This window comes from Vulpes vulpes, chromosome 12 (genome assembly GCF_048418805.1).
Source record: "Vulpes vulpes isolate BD-2025 chromosome 12, VulVul3, whole genome shotgun sequence".
Taxonomy (NCBI): domain Eukaryota; kingdom Metazoa; phylum Chordata; class Mammalia; order Carnivora; family Canidae; genus Vulpes; species Vulpes vulpes.
The window spans coordinates 94,468,274-94,495,193 of NC_132791.1; the positions used below are offsets into that span (position 1 = coordinate 94,468,274).

The window sequence follows — 26,920 nt, forward strand, 5'->3', positions numbered from 1 at the left end:
AAGTATCTTTGACATATAAAAATTGTGTGTATTTAAGGTATACAACTTGATGTTTTGATATATGTATATATTGTGAAAAGATCACCACAATCAAGCTAATTAGCATATTTACCACCTCTCATCATCACCGTTGTGTGTGTGTATGTGTGTGAGCAAGCATGTAGTGCGAAGATTTCATCTTAGACTTATCTTCTTCACAGGTTTCAAGTATATGATACAGTGTTGTTAACTGTAGTCACTATTCTGTGCATTAGATCTCTAGAACTTACTCATCTTGCATCACTGAAACCCTTTGACGAACATCATCCCATTTCCGCTTTCCCTTTGCTCCTAACAACCACCATTCTACTCTCTGCTTCTATGAATTTGACAATTTTAGATTTCACATATAAGTGAGATCACATGGTCTCTATGTCTGGCTTACTTCATATAGCACAGGGTCCTCCAGGTCCATCTGTGTTGTCACAAATGGCAGGATCTCCTTCTTTTTTAAAGGCCGTGTCATATTTCATCACCTGTCTATATCACCCTTTTTTCATCCATTCATTTGTCAAAGGACACTTAGGTTGTTTCCATGTCTTGTCTATTGTGAATAAACCATGAGAATGCAGATAACTCTTCGTGAACCCGATTTATTTCCTTTGGGTATATACCCAGAAGTGGGATTGCTGGGTCATATGTTAGTTCTATTTTTAATTTTTTAAGGAAGCTTCATATTATTTTCCATAGTGGCTGCACTTAAAATTCTTTATTAGTCTAAATCTACTTCCCCCAACATTTTCTCCCTCTTCTCTTTTTAACTGAGCCAATTATTTGTCTTACTTTGCTTTTTCTTCCTTTATTGTCCCTGTTTTGCTCACTCTTGTTGTTGTTGTTCTACTACACTTTCATGCTTCGTTTTTATCCTTTTCCTTCCTTCCTCTTGTGAATGGTTCCCTCCTCCTTCTCCCAAAGGCTTTTGATGTCTTCCTTACCACTCAATTAGAAGGCCTAGAAAGGGCAGAAGATGGTTCAGAGACAGAAGGTAGGGGGGGCAATGGCCTGGGGAAGGTAACTAGTGGGAGAAGGTTTGCAAAATCAGAGCTGCCCAGAAGAGAGGGCTCCCCAGCTTCATCTTGTCCAACACTTTCATCATATGTCATGAAGATCACTTTACCAAATTCATTGGCTGCGCAACAAGACCTAGACATGTCTTGAAAGGCAATGGGCTGAATCTAAGAAGAAGATATGTCACTTTTTTCACTTGGGTGAGAAGGTGAATGGTCTCAGACCAGGATGGGAAGATGTGGCTGGAGCAGTGAAGAAGATTTAGAGGGGTTTTAGCCAAGAAGGAGCTGCTGGTAGGTGTGATCCCTCCCCCACCAATGCTCATTGGGTATCAGGTTGCATCAGGGAAGATCAGGGTCTGGAGTGAACCGTGCTGGTCAGGCATCACACTTCAGAGGCAAATAAGCCACCATCTACATTTGCTAAGCGCAACTGGGATGGTGAGGGACATGAGACCACACTATGCCAGAAAGGTTGAAAGAGCTAGAGAAGGATAGGGAGGTAAATAAAAGATGTGATTATCGTTTTCAAATATTGAGGAAGAGAGATTAGACTTTGGTTCCAAGGAGGAGGACTAAGTCCCTGGAGTCAGACTTCATTTTCAACATATGAGGAAGGAACTTTGGATCAGGTCCAAAGATGGACTGGACCTCTTTATGGGGAGGTAAGTCCCTCTCATTGGAATAGTTTGAGTGCTTGGTGGAATGTTTCAGGAGAGATTCAGACACTGGATGTTTGGTTGAACAAGATGCCAGTGATAACCTTTTATGGTTGATATGAATACTAACAACAATAGTAATAACTAACTCTAATTGACTGGGTATATGGTGCCCAATTAGCTATCTGCATTATCTTATTTAATCCTTACAGCAGTATGAGGGATGTACTATTATTACTACCATTTTAGAGAAGGAACCAGGCTCAGGGAGGTGAAGAATGTGTCCCAAATCTAGACAGTTTAGAATAAGGCTTCATTGGCAAGTGGGACTAAAAATCTAATAGTTAAGGTCAAGAGAATATCTAACAGTAGTTTAATACAGACATGGGATGGGGATTGGGTGGAGTTGAATGGTTTTCTCCATTGGTTGCAAATAAGGGCAGGTGGTTTCTGTAGTAGTCTCTGTACAGGAACGGTAAGTGGTGAGGCGGACAAGAGGAGCCCTGGAGGAACAGGACAGCGCTGTCTTCTTTAGGTAGGTGCAATTAGTCTCAAACAAACAAATAACACCAGTATTCAAACAACATAATTTTTGTCTGGCTTACTGTTTGTTTTTGTTTTTTTTTTTGACAGTCTGTAGAAGCAATTTCATGAAACTGCAAGTGCCTGTTTAATTTTGGAATTAGAGCACCGGTAAGTTTGTTTCTGATTCTGAGATGATAAGAGAGGAATGGTAGACAGTCACCATTGCCTGCTCCAACAGCCAATATTCTACTTCTCAATATTGAAGAAACAAAACAGAGAGACTTGGAGTTCTTTTCTCCTTTGTCCAGCTCTTAACGTTGTTTTTAGTGGGGAAGTTAGTCTGAATGCCTAGCCTGACACTGTTGGAAATTGGAAGCCCTCCCAGCAACGTGAAGTTCCCCATTCAGTTCCAAGTGCATTCTATTCTAGATTCTGAGTGTTACTTCTATAATTAGCATGTCCCCAGTTTAGAGGCGCCCTAGTCCTTTTCACTTGAAACCACTGGATGGAATGAGGAGGGAGGAGGGAGGCCCAGAGGTAGACCCCAGTGGCCAAACATGCAGAACTGGGGGAGCTCGGAGGTCCTGGTGCTGTCAGTCTTGCTAGCCTACCTGCTCTGGTCCTGAGCCTGGCTTTTGGTGGGCAGGATTTGAGAACAAAATATTTGTGAGTGATGCTCAGTAAACAGTAATCACTCTATAGGGAAATGTCAAGCATAGCATCAGATGGAACTACAGGGCCAGGCAGAGCAGAGACTAATGGGGGACACACCTGTTGTGTTCTGCGGCCAAGGTGGATGGATCTCAGTGGGGAGAGGAAATGAAAGGGAGTATGCTGGGGGGTGGGGTGGAGGGATGTAGGGAGGAGAAGGGCGTGAGGACGCTGGGGCCTGTGCATGTAGTGAGAGCTCAGTGCTGGGGGGTTGGTCATCTGTCCCCTTCAGCTTGACACTCCAATCTGCCCTCCTTTGGGGGCACAGTCATTCAGAGCCGTCACGAATCAAGACTGTCCTGAGTGGGAAGAAATGGGGGAGACCTCCCCAGGCCCCTCCTCGGCTCCCTGCCCCTGGCCACCTAGACTGAGGCAAGGTCCACTCCACAGCTCTAGATTTTTCCTTTCCGGCATGCCTGAGCTCTCCCCTTGGGTGGGGACCGTTGGTGAATCAGAAAGGTGTGCAGTGGGAGGAGGGACAAAGGCCAATCCTTGTTGCCCGGAGCCCTTTGAGATGTAGAGCTGCTCTTACAGGAGGCGTCGGCCCAGGTGCCAGCTCGAGTTTGCCTCGTGGAAGGATGCCACGTTTTCACCTCTCTGGCAAGGCCGGCGGCTTGTGAGCTGGGAGCGTGATACACGTCGCTGAGAGCCAAGCGCTGGTCGCAGAACTGGGTCACCTCATAGACAGGCAGAGATGATATATCCCGATTGGGGAGATCGGATTTCATCCTTCCTTGTAAAACCCAGCCGCACCCCCAGTGCCTGCCAGCATCAAGGCGCTCCTTTGTCCTCTCATTCCAGAAGGCTGAAGAGCGAAGTGACACAGGGGGCATGTCGCCGAGGCCCCCCACACCCTGCCCTGTCCTCAGCTCTGGGCACTGCCCCTGGCTTCTCTGCCCCAGGCCCAGGAGCCCATCCAGTGTGGTCTAATGGGGCAGGAGTCGTCGGCTTCTCAGAAGCCTGTATCTCTGTGGTTTTATATTCCCAGCATGTGCCAGGACATGCAGCCTGGCTCTTTCAAGAGCAGTGTTTCACTGGCACAGCTTTGGGCTTTAGAGGGATGTTTCTCTGTCCCCCACCCTGCCCCTCCCCTCGTGTCTTTCTAACTTGTTTTTCTGCTGACACCAGAACCCTAGAGCTTGTGCTCTTTGAGGCACCCTGTAATTGCAGAGGAGCTGCGCTGAGTTATGAGTTAGCTCATGCCGCCCCCTAACGGCTCCAGCCTCTTAAGTCTTCAGGCTAGATGGGGGAACAGACGCCCCAGGCCTTCGTGGAGGGTCCCCAGCAAATCTCCCTCCAGGGAAGCTGGCTCCTCCCCTACAGACAGCTCAGAGAACCAGCCTTTGCTCTTGGCTGGAGTTGGGAATGGTGGGAATGTCAAAAGTCAGGCAGCTTCAGTGTGTCTGGCTGGGAGTGAATGGTCCGACGTTTCGCTGCCAGATGTGGAATAACTGGACTCTTCTAGTCCAGGACTGTTCCCCTGACAGACCTAACCTACTGGCTTTGGAGAGGATTGCCCGTCCTTTCCACCTGCTTCCTTGCAGCTCGCTCCCCAGTGTGTCCAGAGAGGCAAGCCCAGTGGGGCTTCCTTTTCCTGCTCTTCTGGTGAGTTCGGGCTAAATGCTGCTGATATGCTCCTCAGACTTCCCAACTGGAGCCTCAAGAACCAACTCAAAACCAGAAATAGAGGGAGGGAGAACACACAAGCCTCTTGAAATAACATCTGTGGAGTTAATGTTTGAAGAACCTAAAGAACTTGGTTGGACCTCATCCAGTTCTGTTTTAAGGGGAATCTGGGACTTAATCAAGGAACAAAGTTCATAGATGTGGGAGGAAAAAGCTGGGAAACATTTTGTTTTGGTAGCTGGGAAGCTAGTCTCCAGAAGTGATGGAAAGCAGCTAAAAGAGGAACTCGTTATTTCCTTCCAACAGGCCCAAATCTGGCCAGAGTGAAGCATCATGCTATGAGCTCCGCTGCTGGGCAGGAAGCAGTGCAAAAGCTGGTGTTCACAAGTTCAGAATGGTTTCTTCCGTGGAGTTTCTTGGGGAAAAAGACTTAGTGTGAAAGACAGTGCAACACTGGTCTTCGGCTTTTCTTAAGCTGGGGACGGTGGTCACAAAGATTAAGCACCAGGTCCTGGGCAACCGCAGCTGGCTAGTGGGCGGCCAACCCTGGCTCTCCCCTGCCCTGTCTTGGTGCCAGGAGACCAGAGAGTGGAGGATGCGGGATTGAGTTGGGAGTTCCCGGGCACGGTTTTCATGGGAAGCGTTAGGCAGGTATAACATGGTCACCCCTTGAAGAAATGGAACAGAAGCACTTAAAAACTTTTTAATTTTATCTGGCACTCTGATTGCAAAAAATACAATAGAATAAGATATGTCTGTCATTCGGAAACCAATCTTTCTCCCACCCGACTTTAAAGAATGGAATATCTTCTCCTTTCTGAAAATCTGGAGCAAATTCTGAAACGTAAAAATAAAGTTTCCGCTCGTTTGAAAGCAGTGGCCTGACATTTTGGCCTTTTCTGTCTTCGGGTGCCCGACGGTGCTGACTCGGCCCTGGACGTCGACAGGAGCTTTCTAAAGGTAGAAGAGCCCCCGTGTGATCCGATGCCAGCAGGACAGAGACAGCAGGTCCTGCTCCAGAGCTGTAGGGCCTGCAATGTGAAGGGTAAAGCTAGCTCTTGCTGCTGGCTTCCTTGGGGGAATGAGCTGCACCTGAGATAACTTCAAGCTTTTCTCTTCTAGCTCAAAATTTGATTTTTTTAATTGCCACCATCACCCCTGCAAAGATGGCCTGGTGTGGCTGGGGAGATGTTTCTCTGCCTTGTTCAGCAGCTCCTCACTTTCTGGCTTTCAGAACATCTTCTACAAGGCCAGTTCCAACTCCGGAGAAGCGTTTCCCCCAAGCTGGGTTCCTGCTGAGCTGCACACATCTGCTTTCTGATTTTATTTGGGTAAAAATCAAAGGTCAACAGAGGGCCCCAGGCTTATAGATGATGTTTAAAACAAAAGGGTGTGACCAGAAGACCTCTAAGAGCTCTCTGAATCCCTGACGTCCCACCGTGCCCTGCTGATGCTCTAACAGTGTTTGGAGAGAGCTGGCACACTCCAAACGTCTTGGCACCTGGGGAAAGGTGGCTCAAGCACTCAACAGGAGGGCTTCGACTCATCAGAGTGTAGGCCAGGCTCCAAGGACACCCAACTTAATTGCGTCGCAGAGCCAGCTCCATGCAGAGCTTGCCTCTTGGCTTTGTGGCTCTGTAGGATCAGAGGCAAGTGACTTTTTCAAGCCCCAGCATCCTCCTGGATGAATGAAGATGTTGCAAGCATTATTTCAAGTTTGGTGCTTAGCATATTGAAAAACATCATCATCATTATTATTTTTTAAAAGACAGGATTAAAAGGACCGAAAGGAAATGAAATGTAGAACTGGTTCTCTGTGAGCCCTCTATGCCTTATCTGGACTTCTGTTTAGGTAAGTGAAGGAATTTGGGATAAGAGTACGAATAAAAGCTTTGAGAGAAAGACAAGGAAGTAGAGAGAGGAGATCTGGGCCTTCTTATGGAGAAACCAGTTCGGATCACAACCTGAGCCGTGAGAACAGTGTGGGGGGTGGAGTAGAGAAAGTGTCAAAAAAAAAAAAAAAAAAAAACCCAACACCACCAAACCAGGGAGGAGAAACCTGAGAAGTCAACTCTGTCTGGGGAATCTAGTGCTGAATAGAATCTGACAGTACTCTGGGTTTATGGTCTGGTTACCTGCAGGGAGAAGTTCTGGCTGAAGTAGCAAAGGGGATGTGGCAAGGGAGCCCCAAACTGGGAACCCATCCAAAGCCACCAGCCTGCCAGGCTGAGAGGGGAACTTGGAGCGCCCGCCTGGTAAGCAGCTGATTAATGAGTAAGCTGCCGGCTGGTTCAGGTAAGGGTGCACCTGTGATTTACCTAATCCCTACAAAGCTCACACCACGAGCTCTCCACACACCCTAGTCATTTTTCACTCTGACTGCTTGACTAAGCCTGGGTTTTGCCCAGCAGCCTTTGAGGGTAGGGACTCCTGAAAGAAAGTTAAAAAAAAAAAAAAAAAGATCTGACTTTCATTGGACGGTCTTGGCCATTCACAGAAGTGGCAATGAGAACAAAAAGAGAAGCTGCTTCATAAACTTGGGAGCTCCAGAAGCTACTATTGAACAAAACATGAGCAAAAGCTAATAGTCAGCCCATCATACATTATTACAGACTTTGGACTACCTTGCGTTTTGTGGCCTTTCCTGTCTAGTTGGGTTTTTATTAATATAATGTTGTTAATATAATTTTTTTTAAATTTTTAACTTACGTGTAACAAGCTCAAAGAAAGGTTAAGAGAAATTCCAAAAAGCCTAAATGTATCATTTGCTAAAAGTTTACAAACTGAAAACGCTCATATGACCAGCACTTAGATCAAGAAACAGAGCAGGAGGGGAGGTGGGTGGGGGTGGGGGTGATTGGGTGACAGGCACTGAAGTGGGCACTTGACAGGATGAGCACTGGGTGTTATTCTATATGTTGGCAAATTGAACACCAATAAAAAATAAATTTATTTAAAAAAAAAGGAAACAGAGCAGGACCAGCATCCAGGGGCCTGCCCTGCGTCCTTTTTCCAGCACAAGCCCTCATCTCCACACCACGGTTTAGTTTTGCCTGTGTTTTTTTTTTCCCCTTAAAAAAATATTGTTAATTGTGGTAAAAGGCACAAGACATAAAATTTATCATCTTAACCTTGTCTAAGGGTACAGGTCAGTGGCATTAAGACCATTCATGTTGTGCAACCATTACCACCATCCATCTCCAGAACTGTCTTCATCTTGTGACATTGAAACTCTGCACCCATGAGACTCTGATTCCCCTTCCCTCCTCCCTGCCCCTGGCCCCTGGTAGTGCCCTTCCACTTTCTGTCTCTATAATTTTGACCACTCTAGGAACTTCATATGAGTGGAATCATACAGTATTTGTTCTTTTGTGACTGGCTTATTTCACTCAGCATAATCTCCTCAAAGGGCACCCATGTTGTGGCCTGGGTCAGAGCTTCCTTCCTTTTTTTTTTTTTTTTTAAAGGTTTTATTTATTTATTCATGAGAGACACGGAGAGAGAGAGGCAGAGACACAGGCAGAGGGAGAAGCAGGATCCACGCAGGGCGCCTGACATGGGACTCGATCCCAGGACCCCAGGAGCATGCCCTGGAGCCAAAGGCAGATGCTCAACTGCTGAGCCACTCAGGCATCCCGCTTCCTTCCTTTTTTAAGGCTGAACGATATTGAACTGTATGCATAGACCACATGGGTGAACACTTAGGTGGCTGCCACCTTTTGAGTATTGTGGAAAGTGCTGCACCAAGCATGAGTGTACAAGTACCTCCTCGGGACCCTGCTTTCAATTTTTTGAATACATATCCCAAAGTGGGATTGCTGGGTCATGTGATGATTCCATTTCTAATTTGTTGGGAACCTCCCAACTATTTTCCACAGCTAGTTTTGCCTGTTTTTAACTTTATACACGTGGGATCATTCAATATGCCCTCTTTGGTCTGGCTTTTTTTTTCATTCAACCTTGTGTTTGTGAAAGTCAATTTTTTATTGGTAAAATTTTTAACAGGCACCCAGCGTTGCAAGGAGTGACAGTGTACTTGATTTTTATTTGTTTGTGTTGCAGATTCTCTCATATTTGAAGCTATTTTTTTTTAATAGGTAGATTCTCAGTTGTTTTATTTATGCAGCATTTTGTAAGAGAATTGAGTGAAGTAGTACATTTCTTCCTTAAAATTCAATAGAAGCCTTTGCTGAGCCCTCTTATAGAAGTTGTGTTAGGTTCTGTGAGTCTGGTCCCTTGTGGGGACATGAACCACCACTCTCTATTTTTGCTGCCTTAATAGACTTCACAGCCTGGAGAGGCAGATGTCCAAGTGAATATTCCTGCACAACCCGCGAGTTGGGCGTACACACATGGCAAACATCCTTTCCAATTTTAAGATTGATTCTGTAATTTTATGGTGGAGAACTTTGATCGGCCATTCAATTACTGTGGCTGATAACCACTGCATGAGATAATACAGCCCTGCACTTCCACAATTCCTCTAAACTGGCTTTTCTAATGAACCTTTCCATCCACAATGACTCAATTAAAAAAAAAAAAAACTGCAGTTGGAATCACATATTTGTAGAACTCGTGAAGATCCTAAGGGTTTCATGGAATACTTTCCTTTCCTTTTTTTTTTTTCCTTAAATCATTTCTTTTTTTTTTTTTAAATTATTTTTTATTATTTATTTATGTAGTCATACAGAGAGAGAGAGAGAGAGAGGCAGAGACATAGGCAGAGGGAGAAGCAGGCTCCATGCACCGGAAGCCTGACGTGGGATTTGATCCCGGGTCTCCAGGATCGCGCCCTGGGCCAAAGGCAGGCGCCAAACCGCTGCGCCACCCAGGGATCCCATCCTTAAATCATTTCTGTAGAGAGCTGGGAGAAGAATCTTGTACATCAGATGATCTAATTAGTTATGTGTTAACCTCAACCTTTTTTGTTAAGTCTGTATTTATTTATTTATTTATTTATTTATTTATTTATTTTAAATAAACTCTACACCCAACATGGGGCTTGAACTCACGACCCCGAGATCAAGAGCTGCATGCTCCACTGACTGAGCCAGCTGGGCGCCCCATCAGCTCTTAACAAAGTCTGGTTTAAGTGTTCCAGAGAATTCCAGCTATGATAAGGGGAGTAAGGGAAGCGTGTGTGCTAATTTGGTCAGCTGGAGTGTGGTAACCACATAATTGTAAGAATGTCCTTAGAGGACAGTGCTTCTAGGAATAGAGATGGGGACCTGGAGGTCCAGCTGCTCTTCTAGAGGGTCATCAACATACGATTACAAAGAGCTAGCAGATCTCCTTCCATGCTCCCTGGGATGTTGGGGATAAAGCATGGAGGAGGGAGGATGGTATATGATATATTTAGGTGGAGTCAGGGGTCCTGGGTTTGAGTCCCTCCTCTGACACCTACCAGAAACGTGATATGGAGCAAGTCCCTTGACCCCGCCGAACCTTGCTTTCTCCACTTGTGGAATGACATAATTTATAGATTTTAATTGCACTGTGTCTGTTGTCTTTTTCTTAAGGCCTCCATTCCCAGAGGGTCAGATCTTTGAGGTCCTGATCCTGCTGGGAGTTTTGTGGTATAGTGCAAAGTAGGGTATTTCTGAATCCAAACCCATCCCTCTGGGGTTTTGGAGTCATGTAGCAGATAATGCTAGCTCGAGCCCAGAAGATGGGGTGTGTGTGCAGGGCATGGGGCAGGCAGTGGAGGGAATGGAGGCTGGCATTCTTTGGTTTGTTTTTCAGGGAGAGGAGAATGCTGCAGAGCAGAGAGAGTGGTTTCCAGTGACTAGGAGAGAGTTGATGGGTTGGGGATTCTAGAAGGAGGCCCAAGAATTTGAGTCCTGAGCTGTCCCAGTCTAGCTCCCAGGAAGGTGGCCAGAACTGGGAAGGGAATGGCTGCTTGGCTCCCTACAGGCAGCATGCAGACCTCTCCAAGGCAGCCAGTGGGGTCACGACAGGCCCCACCTTGAATGTTCTCCTTTGCTTGTGACCCTGGAAACTTCTCTGCCCCCCTCCTTTAAAAAAAAGATTTTATTTATTTATCCTTGAGAGACAGAGAGAGAGGCAGAGACACAGGCAGGGGGAGAAGCAGGCTTCCCACAGGGAGCCTGATATAGGATTCGATCCCGGGATCCCGGGATCAAGACCTGAGCCAAAGGCAGACGCTCAACCACTGAGCCACCCAGCATCTCCCTTCTCTGTCTTTTGAACCACTGAAGGAACGGGGATGGGAAGGGATAGTAAGAAAAAGCTAAGATTGGATTTGTTTGATATAATAAAAACGAAGAAATTAACTTTTCTTATGGCTTTTTGTTTCTGGAGAGAAATTCCTATTGGCCAGGTATGCATAAAATGGAAACATCCTAAAGTCTAGCTAACTTAAGTATTGTGGGAACTAAGAGAGGTGACTTATAGAATTATTAAGCTCTCTACCAGTTCCTTTAGGATCCAGCTCTCCTGGTCCCAGGCTGCTCTATGGGTTGGTGGAAGTGGAAAATCACCATGGGGAGGCAGGCTTCCCTGGGCTTCTGCGTGGGTGTTCAGGGTCTGTTGCATCCATCAGCAGACCAGAGCAGGATGTTGACAGTTGGGGCTGCTTCCTTTGTGGGATGAAGCAGGGCGTTGCCTCTAAATGCTGACGTTGCAGATTTTGCTTAGTTTATCAAGGAAGAGAGAGAGAGACTCAAATGCATCTCAGGCCAAGCATCAGAGATTTGCTGACGGGCTTCTGCGTCCATCCTCTGTCATGCCTCAACTGTCTGGTCCATCATGACAGCAGATAGTGCTGGAAAACGATTGCTTTGCTCCTGCGGTAGTAAGTCATCTGCAGGGAACTTGGGCTACTGATTAGCCAGCAGCAACTAGGCTTGCGTTCAACAACGGAAATCCAAGGACCCACAGATCGAGCCATTATTTTCCGTTTTTTTTTTAGTAGCCACTGTATAAAAAGTAAAAAAAAAAAAGGTAAAATTCATGCTTATGAGTTTTATCTTATGTAACTCAGTGTATTAAAAATATTCCCATTGCAACATGGACTCAATAAAAAATATAAAAATATACTAATATCAAAATGTTCATGGGATATTTTACTTTTTGTTGTTGTTGTTGTTCTTCATTAGAATGTATCCCATTCTATGCGTTTTATACTTAGAATGCATCTCAGGTTGAACTAGCCACATTTCACATGCTCAGTGATCACGTTCGGCTTCTGACCTAGACAGAGTTGGTCTATACCAGCGGTTCTCAACTGGGGATAATCCTCCTTCTCAGGGGCCACTTATCGATGACTGCGGATACATTTGATTGTTGTGGCTGGAGGGACTGCTACTGGTACCTACTGGGTAGAGACCAAGGATGTTGCCAGATACCCTACAATGTGCAGGACAGTCCCCACAGCCAAGAAAGATCTGTCCCAAGACATCAATCAATAGTGCCAAGGCCAAGAAACCCTAGTCTGAACCAACCCCACTCCCAGCTTTTTTCCCCACAGCAGTGAAAATGAGGCGCGAAGAGCCAGGGGGTGGCAGGACAGGTGCTGACACTCAGGTCTTTCGAGCTCAGCCCCTGGGGCATTCCCCTACATCCCCCGTGGCCTCCTCTAGACATGGGATGGCAGTAGGTGTCCCGAACCCTTTTCCCAGCGCAGCTCAGGAGATGAATACAAAGTGGCAGGTCACAAGCTACAGGCAAGAAACCAAACCCCCCACCAAGTTCCACAGCACAAAATTTTCCATGAAAATTTGGGGAAAATGTATACACTTGTCAGAACCTGAAGACTAGAAGAGACAAAGGAAACACCGAGCTTGGCAAGAATTCCACAGCTGCCATGGGGCCAGCTCTGGATGAGGCCCTCGAAGCATGGGTGTCAGAGGGGAGCATCTTCCAATAAGACCGGGTTTCTTACTTCTCTGCAAGAGGACCGTGTTCTGAACGTCCATGTGAACGTTTAGTCTCATCAGGCAACACAAAGTACTCTTCAGTGACTGGAAGCCACGGCCTGGAAGGGAAACGACTGGGCGTGTTTCCCTTTGTCCCTTGGGGGGCCCTAGCCGTGTGCAGGTGCACAGGTATGAAACTTGTAGAAACCCATAAGAGAATGGGTGAGGGAGTGAATGAGCTGCAGAGAACAGCTTTGGATCTAAACTAACCTTTCTCCCTGTTTGTCAATGTTAAGTAACCTGTTAAGTAAGTGTTAACCTTTTATGGTGGTTCTCTCCCGGCCCTTGGCCAGCGTTGCGGCTCCTGGCCTTCTGTGTGTGCCCAGCCATGCCCTGCGCTCCCACGTTTGTTTGTGGATGGCCCAATTCCACATTGGGAAGTGACGTGGGATGGGAGAGGCCCCTGGGCCTGGCCAAGGGGCCTGTAAGAAGTGCCCTTTCCCAATGCCCTACGCTCCTGGAGACATTCAGACCTCGCTTCCTGCACCGGGGCCTCTGGGCCCTCCTGGAGCCTGTGCACACTCGGTGGGGAGAAGGCACCCTTACTGCCGGATTCTAGCCCCCGGGAACCCCTGAGCCTACAGCACAGCGTCTTGGGGCCTGCGGATAGGCTGCTGCTTGACAGGCCCTAGGCAGCCGTCTGTTCCAGTGGTTCACGTCTTCTCCCAAGACTCTTGTTGGGTTTTGCCCACCTTTCTGCCTTTTGCCGCTCATCACCTTAGTAGAGGATGAATAAACAGCATCCAGACTGGCTCCAGCCATTTCGTGGTTAGAAAGGAGCATGCAGTGGTTTGAAAATGAGATCGCCAGAGACGCGTGTGGCGGTCACATGTGACAGCCCAGGCTGTTTCATCGCGGGCTGACCCCCAGATGCGTAGACGTCAAGGGGCTGAATAGCACAGGGGAATCCCCGGCCTTCTGACCCAAGGTTGTGTCCCGGCCTTTCTCCCTCCATGGTCCGTTTTTCCCTCATGCCATCAGCAGGAGATGGAGAGGTCCCTAACTCCACTGGGGGTGCTGGGTGTGGGGTCCTTAGGACAACAGGTCCAGCTCTGGGACGTGGAAAATGTGACGCCTCGTGCTGAGAACGAGAGGCTTGTCTCGGACCAGGGGGAGAGGTTTTTCTTGGATATGGATCAGTCTGCGGGGACAAATCCCTGGTCACACAGAGTGGGCTGGTTTCAAGGGCGCCGCCGCCGCCCGGCTTCTGGTTCTGTGCAGCTGCCAGCGGGTTCACGTGGCTGGGCCATCCGCAGAGAAGGGGCTCTTCTGTCTGCTGAGCAAGTACAAACTAAGCCCTTTCCAGACACAGAGAGCCGCTCTCTTCAGAGAATTAAACCATGACTCTTCCTCTTTCTCATCTCATTATTTTATTTACTTTGAACAATATACACAATGTCTTTCTTAAATGAGATGAAGCCCAGAATCCACGGATCTGTTGCAAGCGCGGTGGATTTCACCCCACCACTCTCAGGAACTGGGCCGCGTCTTGACCGTCTTGAGCATGTCCCCGGCTCTCATCAGCAGGAGCGCGGGCCCTGCCTGTGGCGGGGGTGGCTGTTCAGAGATGCCTCGGCATCTCTGGGGCAGCTGGGCTGGGGCAGGAAGTGGCAGACAGGATGCTTCCCTGATGCTGGGTAGCTGCCTGCAAACCACCTGCCCGTGCAGGCGACTTCTGCAGCTGGACTGCGTTGCACGCTTTAGGGAGCATGGTTCTGCGCCGCAGAGCGATGCCAGGGCCGGTGTAAATGCCACGCTGCAAACACTGAAACGAACAGGAGAAAGTGTGTTTTGCAACCAGGTCCTGGTTTCACGGTCATATTTGCTGACCCAGCACATCACGTTAGCTGACTCTGAATGAAAACAGTTTTGGACAGGAGCGAGTGCCATAGGTGCTTTCGTTGGAGTGATTTCGGAGCACCGTTGACCTAGGTTCTCAGTGGGACACGATATTTCCTCCGGTGGCTGTGGAGTGGCCACTGTCAAAGAAATGCCGCATTTCATTTTTTCTGCTCCATCTGCTTGCTCTACTGGCTGCACTTTTATTTTATAAGACAACACGATGTTTTGGTGGAGGGTGAGTACCCAGGGGAGTCATTTTCAGGGGGAGGATATGAGGACATTGGCACAAGAAAAACCTTATGTTCTAACTGCATTTATTTTTCTGGGATTTTTTTTCTATTATGGCTTAAAAAGTTTGGAAATTCAGAAACCCTTAGAAAGACAGGCAGTTTGATTTAATGGTACACAAATGGATCTTAAAACCATCCGTCCCCTAGCTTGTCTATGTTGGAGAACTGTCAGGCCAAACAGAGCTATAAAAACTGCTCTGTGCAGTCCAGCAGCTCTGCCTCACGCCGCAGCCGCCAGCGGCCCCCCTTTGGAAGGGCGTTTGTTGAATCCTGGGGTTGGCAGAGGTTACTGCAAGTCATTACCGCTCACTTTTGCAGCATCTCCCGAAAAGAAAACACACTCAGATGCTGGGTCTGGCCTTTCTCTCTTGTGGTTTCCAGGCCTCTGCTTTGCTGTCATGTCCATTGGCCCCTAGAGTGTGGGGAGGCAGCAGGAAGTGGGGTACCCAGAGGGCTAATCACCAGTGGGCGTCTGAGGGAGGAGGCCAGTGTGGGAAGATGGCTTTGTCACCCCCCAGGTCTCTCTTCTTGGTACTCGTCTTATTTCTGAACAGATTTCCAAACATGGGGCTACATTCAGATCATCCAAGAGCATTGCTTTGGGAAGGCCTATGCTAAGGAGGTTGGGCCCAGGATCTGGAGCCTCATCCTGCTGATCTCCTAGGGTGACGCCCTTCCCTGCTGGCCAGGGCCTGAGATGCACCAGAGAGTGTCTCCCTTCTCGCCTCTCCCCTCTCCATTACTTCCCCATCTCCAGAAGAGGGGAAAGCAAGCCTTCGCCTTTCTCCTTCCCAGTGCCACTGGTCAGAAATCCAGAAGAGTTCAGATCTGCTTAGGACACTGTGGAGAAATGTCCATGCCCCCAAAGGGTGGTACAGATTGAAATCGTAATTAAGTGCAGAAAAAAGGTTTAGATTGACTCATAAGTGACCAATTTCTAGAATTTTCAAAGGGAACTAACGATCACCTCTGCTTTTACAAAAGGATGAAGCAAATGTCCTTGTGTTTAAAATGTTCCCAGTCTAGAAAGGAGATGAGACACCTGCCCACATAGCCAGTAGGTGAGAGATCCCCACCCACACACACAATGAGTAGAGCCTTCCTGCTCCCTTCCCCTTCTAGACCTTTCTCAGCAGGGGATAAACACAAAGGAACACAGATCGGCTCTATTGCTGTTGAGGAGTAATAAATACATTTACTAAAAAATTCTTGAGGGGGCTCTGAAGCAGTGAAGGATTGGGTATTACATAGAACATCACAGTGAAGACTTATGGGGGAAAAATCCCCTTGCCCTCCCAGGTTCCACATCTCATGATGATGACTGAAAATCTTCTCTTTTAGAGTCAACCCTCCCGCTGCTCTGCTCGTCTGTCTCATTTCCCGCCTTTGTCACCCTTGTACCACATTGTCCCCCACTTCCAGCCCCACTGATGCAGTTTCCTTTCTCTGAATTCTGTTGGCTGCCTCTTTCCATTTCTACACCCACTTCCTCTGCCAGCCCGTGGATGCTTTAGTGGGGCAGAGCAAAGGAAGGGGCTCCTTCCTGATAGAGTTGAATGTCACCTGAGTCTTGCACTCCTTGAAGAACAGAGAAGCTTAACCTCCCCAAACTTTGTGACTGAAATCTCCCACCCTCCTGTGTTCTGGGAAACGATCTACTACAGAGAACCATTCTCCCCCACATGGCTTAGTTAAGACCCACTGTTGTGAATTGAATGTATCCCCTTGAAATTCATGTTGAAGTCTTGAGTTCCTAATCTTCAGTCCCTTAGAGAGTGACTGCATTTGGAGATAGGGTTTTAAAAAGGTGAGTAATTTTTTTTTTTAAGATTTTATTTATTTATCCATGAGAGACACACAGAGAGAGGCAGAGACACAGGCAGAGGGAGGAGAAGCAGGTTCCCTGTAAGAAGACTGATGTGGGACTCGATCCCGGGACTCTGGGATCATACCTTGAACTGAAGGCAGATGCTCAATCACTGAGCCACCCAGGCATCCCAAAGAGGTGATTAATTTAAAATGAGGTCATATGAATGGGGCCCTAATCTACTACGACTGGTGTCCTTATAAGAACAGGCCAGGACACAGACATAAACAGAGTGGCAATCATGAGAGGAACGGGAGAAGGTAGTCATCTACATGCCAGGGAGAGAGGCCTCAGAAGGAACTAACTTTGGCAACACCTTGATCTCAGACTTTCAGCCTCCAGAACTGTGAGATCATTAATTTCTGTCATTTAAGACACCTAGCCTGCGGTATCTGTCATGGCAGCCCTAGCAGACTAAGACACCCACTGTCCAATCTTTCCTGTGACCCCACAAGACTCATGGATGACTCCCTTGTTTGCCTGTGACAAGGCCAGACTCAGACCCTCCAAATTCCTGTCTTCATCTCATAACTGATTAGCTGACTTGTTTGTCCCCCACAACTTGCTAGACACAGAGGTAGACATATCGTTCAGCTGACAGACTCTGATTACAAAATCACCCCACTGTAAAATGACCCACCTGTGGCTTATCTACTCCTCCCTAGAATGTCTAGACAAAACCACTGGTGAGACACTCTGGTCTTTGGATCTGGGGTGATTTCCCTACCGAAACAGCCTGAATAAAATCAGTGCCCTTACCTGCTTGTGTTTTGTCTTTGACAATCTGGTACTGTGATTGGATGGGGCTGGAAGCCCATCTGGACCTGGGCTTCTCCACCCAGTTGCTGAAGTCCCTCCAGTCTGTCATGTTCCTCTCTCGCCTAGCCTTCCAGGGATCCCACATGATCCCAGCTCCTGGTCCTCTGCTCCAGGCATTCATCTGTGGTAGCATGGTAAAGACTTAAGTTTGATTCTCAGTTGGAGTACTCTTTTGGTTTTGTCCATTTGCTGGCTTCTGTTCAACAGAAGTAGTATGGAAACTCTGAATCTACTTCTCAGCCCTTTCTGAAAATCCCCTCTGATTGTATGCTTTACCACTATGGCAACAATCCCGTTCCTATCTCAAAAACTGTCAGGGTTTTACTGAGAACAACTTAGAACTGCAATGGTCCCTTTGGGGCCCCTAGACTCTCCCCAAAACTTGTCCGTCTAAGAGGCATCCCCAAACCTCAGGCTTCAAGATCTCTCCTCCACCATGGTCAGCTCATTTTGCTTTACAAAGAGGCTGACAAATGAGGCAATGTCTCCAGTCTATCTCATACTGTTCTTAAGAATGTCTCTCTCAATGTCTCTCTCATGAGCAGCTCTCTGCTCCTCCTTTTTCCTCATAAAACCTCACAACGCTTTCCTCACCCAGCACCCTCCACATGCCCCACTCTTGCGCCTCCCTGCACCCACTATTGTCTGCAGATTCCCTTTTCCTCCTTTGGCCGATAGTCCTCCCCATCATCCCTCCTTGCCCCACTAGTCTTCCCTGCTTCCCAGCTCCCCATCATAACTTGTACTATTGTTGCTTCCTACCTGTGATGGAAAGCTCGAGACTGAATAAGGACTTACTCAGATTTATATGCTACTGGTAAAGAATTTCTAGACAACAAGAGTAGGGAAGAGTTTACAATCAATTCAGACTGGTCCCCAGCGGATATTCACCTGTGATTCCTGATTTATAACAACCTGTGCAGCTGCTGGTGGTCCTAAAGATGCCATTATATGATTTGTAAAAGCCAAATAGTCTTCATGAGGACTTTCAGAAAGATTCAGAACACCCTCCAGGTTTATAGGCCAAACCCACTGGGGAGGAACTCTAGAATCCATTCCGACTGTTTTTTCTCAAAGTCTGCCAAAGATCCAAGACTGCAGAAGACAAAGAGATGAACCCACCTCTACAGACATAGATTTGAAAATGCTGGGAAGAACTACTTCATTCTTGCTCTTGACAACTAACCACTCTTTGTTACTAATTTTGTAAATGGCTTACGACCAGAAATTAGAGATAGTATCCAAAAACGCACTGTAAATAAACAAAATACTCCTCTCTCTGAAAATGTACACTCACACAACACCATGAAGAGACCATTGTAGAAAAGGTCAAATTGACACAGTGCAAACCGAAGCCCTTACAACTTAACCAATTAGGAGAAGCAAGTCAGGGCACTCTGCTTCCTCCAAAACTCCCCATAGATATTTGTAGATAACGCTAACAAGAAGGATATTGGACTGGGGATTGCCTGGCTTTAAAATGTAAAAGGGAACAAGAATCCAAATTCCATCTCCCTGAAGATTTTCTCTGAGGGACCGTCCCCTTGTGGCTACACTAACATGCAAAAGGAGACAGTCATTCCTATGAATGGGCACCCCACCCCCCTTCCTAGGGGTCCAAGTACAACACATCCTACCATTAACACCTCTTATTTCCCACCACCCTCCCTTTCCAAAAGCCATACTGTGGAGGGACTCGATAAGTATCCACATGATTTCCTTTCTCTGAACCTCTTCCTGTCTCACTGGGATCCCTCCCTACCCAGCACAGCTTTCTGCTTAGCTTCACTACTCAGTAAACCTTCTTCAAAGGTTTCCAACTGGAGTATCAATATTCGGGGCTCCTGAGACAACCTCACTGTCGAGGTCCCCAGCTCCCTGCTCACACCTTTTCCTTTTCATGACTCATTGACCATCAGATTTTTGTTTCTTCTGTCAAAATCCTGAACCCTATTTAAACCCTCAGGTACCAACTCAGGTACTTGACTTTCTTAGGGCTGCTCACTCCACTGACATAGACCAAATCTAGGAAGTTTCTCCGAGTAGAAAAGAACTTTCTGTACCACTCTCAGCATAATACCCTCTACCATAATACCTTCCAAAACAAGAATCCTTTAAGGTCTCCAGCCTATAATTCCAGACTTCCTTAACAAGGGAGTCATAGTTCCTACATCCAGTTCCTGTAATACCTCCATCTTCCCTTCAAAGAAGCCAAATGGGATACCATCTAGTCCAAGGCTTGAGGCCAATCAGCAAAATAATCACTCTCAGATTTCTTTTTGTTCTGAAAGACCTCAGCCATTCTAGCCTCTCTCCACCCAACACCACTTGCTTCATAGTTATCAGCTTATGTTCTGCTTTTTCGGGTATATTTTTCAACCCTGACACATAATATCTTTTGACTTCATACAGAAAAGTCAACAATACACATGGTCCATCCTGTCTTAGGAGTTACTGAGGTCCCTACCTACTCAGCTAAGGCCCTAAATACAGACCTGAGAGATTTAACCCTCCCGTGCAGTTCTTTCCTTATCCAGTATGTAGATGACATTTTTTTCCTGCTCACCTGATTTTGACAACTCACTTATCACCACCCATTATTTATTCCAAGCTTTTGCTCAAAAAGGCTGTAAGCTCTCTGAAAACAGAATGCAATAATGCAGTCCTCAAGTGCATTATTTTAGGGCATACTACTTTCACTTTCCTCCTCCCTGAGACCAAAAGGTGACTCCAAGGGTTTCCAGAATTAGTTGACTGTTGCAGAAACTGGACCCCTAATTTTTCCACTATAGTCTTTCCCTTATGTTCCATGGCCAAGGAGACCATTCCCAAAGCCTTTAGTTACTTTCCTTCCATAACTGCATTTCAAAGCTTCACATCCTCTCTGTCTTCTTCCACTTTTGGATTCCTTGTTTTGGACTCATTGTCCTTTTCCCCTTCTATAAACAAAAAAGAAGAACATGCTTTGGGATCTTCACCCTATATGCTTATAGCCAATGTGCTTTTGGAACATGCTTTGGGATCTTCACCCTATATGCTTATATCCAATGTGCTTTTGGTGCATAACACCATGATTGTATTCTGTTATGGAAATAAAGTGGGTCACCTACCAAAACTGGGACCCAAATCACTGGCCTATTGGAAGCTTTACCCAAGAACTAAATATTCTCAAAATTGAAGTTCACAATAGCAGCCACATCCTCAAAATGAAAGGAAACTCCTTGTGTGACAAATTTATTATAACAGCTGCTTCCCAAGAAAAACTTCCTTGATTACCTGCATACTTCCCATTGCTCAAACCTTCTTTAGAATTGGAAACTCTACTTAAGGAGCTTAGGGCACATTGACTGCTAATACCTCAGTCTGATAACACGAATTGGGAACATGTTGGATATTTGATCCACTCAGATGAGCTTTGGAGATGCCCAGGTGGTCTCTTGGTCTCATCTCTATCCCTTACCTGAACTTTAGTCCACAACCTCCATAACATTGCACATCATGGCAAAGGTAATCTTAAAGGCCTCCTCCATATTGATGAGGTAGCTTCTGTAGCCTTCATATTGAGCAGGTAATGTCAAATTGCCCCATGGGTTAGAAACACAATCCTGGTGAAAATGTAAATGTAGGACAAGGATAAGAGCCAGTTTCCTATGTTCCTGTCTTCATTGACAAATGAGTTGTATCCAATTCCCAAAGTTTTGTGAGTATGAATGTGTTGTAACCTTAGCCTTATGTTTTTAAGATAATTAGAAGTGGGTTTTTTCTTTTCTTTTCTTTTCTTTTCTTTCTTTTCTTTCTTTTTTTGTATTTTTCTTTTCAAAAGGCTACTGCTACCATTATAGCTTCTACTACAAATAATTTTTGTCACTTGGGGGATGCCTTTGGTCCTCTCCAGTGATAGAGGAACTCATTTCATTGCTGAGGTTATGTGGAACATTCAATGAGTATTTCCTCTCTCCAAAAATTGCACTGTCATTATCATCTTCAATCCTCTGGAAAGTAGAATAGGTTGATGGTGCTCTAAAACTTGAATTTGTGAAGCTCACTGAGGAAGTTATCCTTCCCTTTGGGCCAAAGTTTTGTCTTTAGCCCTGATGATTCTTTCCTCTTCCCCCTCCAGTTAACATTAATTATCTCCTTCTGAAATAATTATCAGTCCAATGAAGATCCTGTCCTCCTCCTGGACCTTAGAAGATACTAATCTGATATAACCCAATGTCTTTAAATACTGCCAAGGTCTTATTAAATACTCTCATACTTATTACCAACAGGCAACATCTGCTTTTCCCCCAGAAGTTCCATGGCAACTTTTACCCGATCTTCAGATATGAGACCTAGTTTTCTAGAAAAATACCACTGAACACCAATCTTGGACCAGGAGGGACGGATCTTACATAGCTCTTGGAATCACCATATTGCTGCAAAACTACATGGAGTACAACCCTGGGTTTATATTTCACAATTAAAACATTTATAAGCCTTACTCTGAATGGACATCCCTTCTAGTGGGAGACCTTAAACCAAGGTTCCACCAAAGTCCCCAGAAGCCGATGACACCACACAGGAGACTGCTTTCACAAGACTCTCAGAACAGGTAAATGGCATCTCAAGTGTTGGTCATGCATCCTGCCCAGAGTTGCACAGGTTGTTTTATTGTGTTTGCTGATATTGCAATTTTTTTTTTTTACAAATTGAAGGTCAGTGGCAACCTTTCATCAATCAAGCCTATTGGTGCCATTTCCCCAACACATTTGCTTACTTTGTATCTCTGTGTCACATTTGGTCATTCTCACAATAGCTCAAACTTTTTCATTATTATTATATTTGTTATGGTGATCTGTGGCCAGTGATTATGACTCTTTAAAAGCTGAGTTGATGGTTAACATTTTTTAGCAATAAAGTATTTTTAAAATTAAGATATGACTTTTTTAGACATAATGCTATTGCATACTTAATAGACTACAGTATAGTATAAACATAACCTTTAGATGCGCTGAAGAAGAAAATTTCATTTGACTCTCTCTATTGCAATATTCACTTATTGAGATACTTGCTTTATTTCAGCTGCCTGGCAAACGCACAATGTCTCGGAGATATGTCTGGAAATGCTACTCTGCAGCCATTGACTTAACAAATGATTCGATCCGTATATCATGATCCAGCAGCCCTGAGAACAGCTCTGCCTCCAGCTGAATTTGTGCACAGTGGCCAAATCTGAGCTGACAACTTTACATGTGGTGATCAAATCTGGACTAACAGTGGTGCAGATCTGGACATCTTCATTGCCTCATTTCCAAACATATTTGTTCCACCACAATCTCATGATTGTGTTGAAGAAGAGGAGACACTGGCAATGTTGAACTTTACCTGAGCCCTAAGGGTGATTCCAGAAAACAGTGGAGGCTAATCCCCTAAACTTTTGTTCTCCAAATCTCCTACCCTTTTGTGTTCTGGGAAACAGCTTATTGCAAAGAACAGCCCTCCCCCATGACTTAGACAAGGCCAGCTGCTCACTTGTTCTTGTGACACCTCTCCCCCCCCCCCCCCCCCCCAAGAATCATGAATGACCTCTTAGTTTACCTGTGACTAGTCCAGACACAGGCCCTCCGAATTACATTTTGTTTTATAAATGATTACTGAACTCTTTCTCCTCCAAAATTAGGTAGATGCAGAGATAGATATTTCTTGTTCAGCTGATGACAGACTCCTCCTGATTACAAAACCATTCTCAGTATGAAATGACCCACCTGTGGCTTGTCTGCTCCTCCCTGTACACATGGAGACAGAACCACCACTGAGAAACTCTGGTCTGTGGATCTGGGGTGCTCTCCCTACTGCAATGAGGAATTAACTTTTATGGAGCACTCAGTATGGGTCAGGCATGGTTCTGAGGACTATACATAGTACCTCATTTAATCCTCACAACAATTCTATAAGGCAGGAGTTCTGTTTTCCCCCACTTTTCAGGGGAGGAAAGCAAAATCAAATAACCTGCCTTGTGTCCCATGAAAGAAAACGACATATTTGAGATCCAATTGCAGTATTCTTTCTTTCCAGTCTGAGCTATGGCTCAAATTTTATACATTAAATATTTATATACTTGTTTTGCCATACTAATAATAGAAATCTAAAGTGCTCTGCAAAGCTGGGAATTAAGAAATGGAGGAAGACTTATAAGAAGGTGGCACTTGAGGATCATGTGGAAGTCTGGAAAAGCCTTTGTTGAACAGAGATGGAGAAGGGATGTTGCAGGCCATGAACAGGCTCATGTTCAGCCGACACTAGAAATCAGGGCCGGGACTCAGGAGAGCTTTTTTGAAACCAAGTTGTAGGTTTAGGAATCATCCACAAAGAAGTTCTGGGGGACACTGAGAGAATTCTCAGAGCATCAGTGGGGTTAGCAGTCGTATGGCCAGGGGTTGATGAATTAGCAGGAAAAGACAGAAGGTATTGAAAACTTTTTCAAGAAGTTTGATGGTGAAAAAAATGAAGAAAATATAAAAATAATTGAAGAGCTAGCAGCAAGTGTATAAGACACACATGTCATGGTGACATCTGTAATCCACAGAAGTAGATATTGAGCTTTACTATTTTCCAGGTACTGGGCTCAGCATAATATTATATTTGATCCTTCCCCAGATCCTGATGGAAGAGGATACTATAACCATCTCCCTATTATGGACAAGGATACCGAAACTCAGAAAGTTAACAGGAACTTTTGGGCCATAGAGCAAATGGAACTCCCATTTGTACACCGCCAGTGGGAATATCAATTGATATAACCACCTTTGGAAATAGTTTGGCATTTTCTATAAGGTTAAACATACACTTACCAAAAGCCCTAGCATTTGCTCTCTGAGGAATCTGTCCTCTCCAAGAGAAGTGAAAGCATGTCCATACAGAGACTTGACCACTAGTGTTTGTAATAGAACTATGCATAGTAGCACCACACTGGAGACAACCCAGTTGCCCATCAATAGGTGAGTGGATAAACAAGTTGGGACATAGCCATACGATGGGTCACTAATTTGCAATAAAAAGGAATGTACTGCTGATATAGGCAACCACTAGGGATGAATTGCAAACATGTTATATTAAGAGAAAGAAGCCAGGCACAAAAAGAGTACATACAGCATGATTTTGTTAATAACAAACTCTTGAAAAGACAAATCTAATTTATAGTGACAGGAATCAGGTCAGGAGCTAAGTATGGAGAGTGTTGGCTGGTAAGGGGTCTTAAGTGAACATTTCTGGAGGGACTGAAAACTCCTTTACTTTGATCGTGAGGGCAATTACACAGGTACACATTTGTCACATAGGAGCATTTTGTTGTACGTTAATTATATTTCAGTGGAGTTGATATTTTCAATGAAGTTGATACAAATTTAGGAGCACCTGAGTGGTACAGTCGGTTGAGTCTCTGGCTCTTGGTTTTGGCTCAGGCCATGATCTTAGGGTCATGAGATGAAGCTTGGTGGTAGACTCTGTGCTCAGCATAGAGTCTTCTCGTGATTCTCTCTCCCTCTCCCTCTGCCCTTCCCCCAAGGCACACTAACCCGCAGTGCACTCTCTCTCTCTTTCAAATAAATAAATCTTAAAAAAAATTGATTTAAGTTTAAAAACAAAAAAGAATGAATCACACGTACTGACAAGGAATACTTCAAAAATAAGTCATAGATAAATAAGCCTAGAATTACATCTTAAAAACCCAGAATTGTAATTACTTCCTTATCTATGTAAATATAAGGAAAAGGGTCCAAAGAATCACAACAACAACAACAACAACAACAACAACAACAACAACAACAAAAGAATCACAACAAATGATAAGTGAATGTCCCCCAAGGGTAAAGGAGCAAGAGGGAGGAGGCTTTTCATTCACAGTAAATGTATGTTCACTCTGGATGTTCTGGTTTTTATAATAGTATGTATGTATTGTTTTTATGTTGGCTTTAGAAAAAAATGATAAAACAAAAACACAGACATACACATAGACACAGACATAAAGGCACCTATTCCAAATCACATGAATCTCAGCCCAGTTTTGACTATAGAGACAGAAGCTAAGAGCCACTGGGCAAAAGGGCTGGGCTGTGAAGGAGGCTCACGGTGGCTTCTCCATCTACTCCAGGCACAGGACATCAGGCTGAAGGAACACATGTTCCAGCTGTCACCTTGCATGCTTTTCTGGGCTCTGGCCACTGTGGTGGGCAGATCATGTGTGGCAGATCATGTGAAACCATTAAGCCAGAGTGGACAATGCTTCAGGCTCTCTCAGTCTCTCATAATATTTGGTTACAAAGCCAGAGTAAGTGTGAATATTCTTATTTATTGGTGTTTTCCAATCATAACCAATATTGTAGTTTCCTCTAGATTTGTGGTTCTTTTTTATTTTTAAAGATTTTATTTATTTATTCATGAGAGACACAGAGAGAGAGGGAGAGGCAGAGACACAGGCAGAGGGGGAAGCAGGCTCCATGCAGGGAGCCTGATGTGGAACTCGATCCTGGGACTCCAGGATCAGGTCCTGGGCTGAAGGTAGGTGCTCAACCGCTGAGCCACCCAGGTCCCGAGAACTGTGGTTCTTAATATAGGCAACTCTGCCTCATAGGGGACATCTGGCAATGTTGGGAGATCCTTTTTAGATGTCAAAAGCTGAGGGGATAGAGTGCTTTGGCATGTAGTGAGTGGTGACCAGAGAAGCCGCTACACATCCTGCAGAGCACAGGGCAGTCCCCATACCCAAGGATTATCCTGCTTAAAATGTCAGCAGCAGCGCTGAGGTTGAGAATCCCTGATGCAGACAACACTGCTTCTGTGACAATCTTCAATCTTACCTAAGAAATAAAAAGTTTGCTTTAATGAGGGAGGTTGATTCTTAAAGTTGTGTTCTGTCCTTGAATGTTATGTGAACCACTGTGTGGAAATAGAAACAGAAGAGTTGTCTTCTTGTTTCTGGACAAAAATTGGTCTCGGGCAAGTACATGAAGGGCGACTCTGGGAAGTTAGGAAACGTGTTGGAAGAGAACTTGGCAATGGTTATGGCTCCCCGGGCTCTAGCTTTGGCTCCTAGGTGCACCTGTTCGTGTCTCTGGGTGTGCTGCGGTCCTGGGGGGAACTAATGCATCTTCAGCTCTCCTCTGGTTCCAGTCTTAGGTCTCCAGCAAGTTCATGCACGAGCTGGTTTGGAGTATTGCTGAAGCACAACGTACAATGGAAGAAGGAAGGAGAAACTATTCCAGCACTGCCCCCCACTGCCAGCATGTGCTCCCCGTGTGACCCACTTCCTCTCTTGTGCTGAGAAAGGAGGGGGTCAGGCAGTCAGGAAGGCCAGTCAGGCATGAGGTCCGGCCTGGGGACTGGTCGTGTGACAACGGTCTGGACAGAGTGAACTCTGCAGTGCTCATGTTCACAGCAGTCCAGGTGGGGCAGGTTGTTTGCCAGTATTCTCAAAGAAACTCTCAGACAACTGGTGACCAGACTTGGACATTTTAATGTCACTCTTTGAAAAGAGCTGTGGGGCCCCAGGGTGGCACAGTCTGTTAAGTGTCTGACTCTTAGGTTTCAGCTTAGGTCATTATCTCAGGGTTCTGAGATA

General features: G+C 45.7%; 1 long non-coding RNA gene across 1 annotated transcript; it reads left to right on the forward strand.

Annotated features, from left to right (window-relative positions):
- Positions 1 to 13,812: 13,812 nt before the first annotated feature.
- On the forward strand, positions 13,813 to 26,184 carry LOC112920472 (uncharacterized). The gene is made up of 3 exons (XR_003235074.2): positions 13,813 to 14,581; positions 21,594 to 21,916; positions 22,387 to 26,184. It is a non-coding gene; the product is annotated as an uncharacterized lncRNA (long non-coding RNA).
- Positions 26,185 to 26,920: the final 736 nt, after the last annotated feature.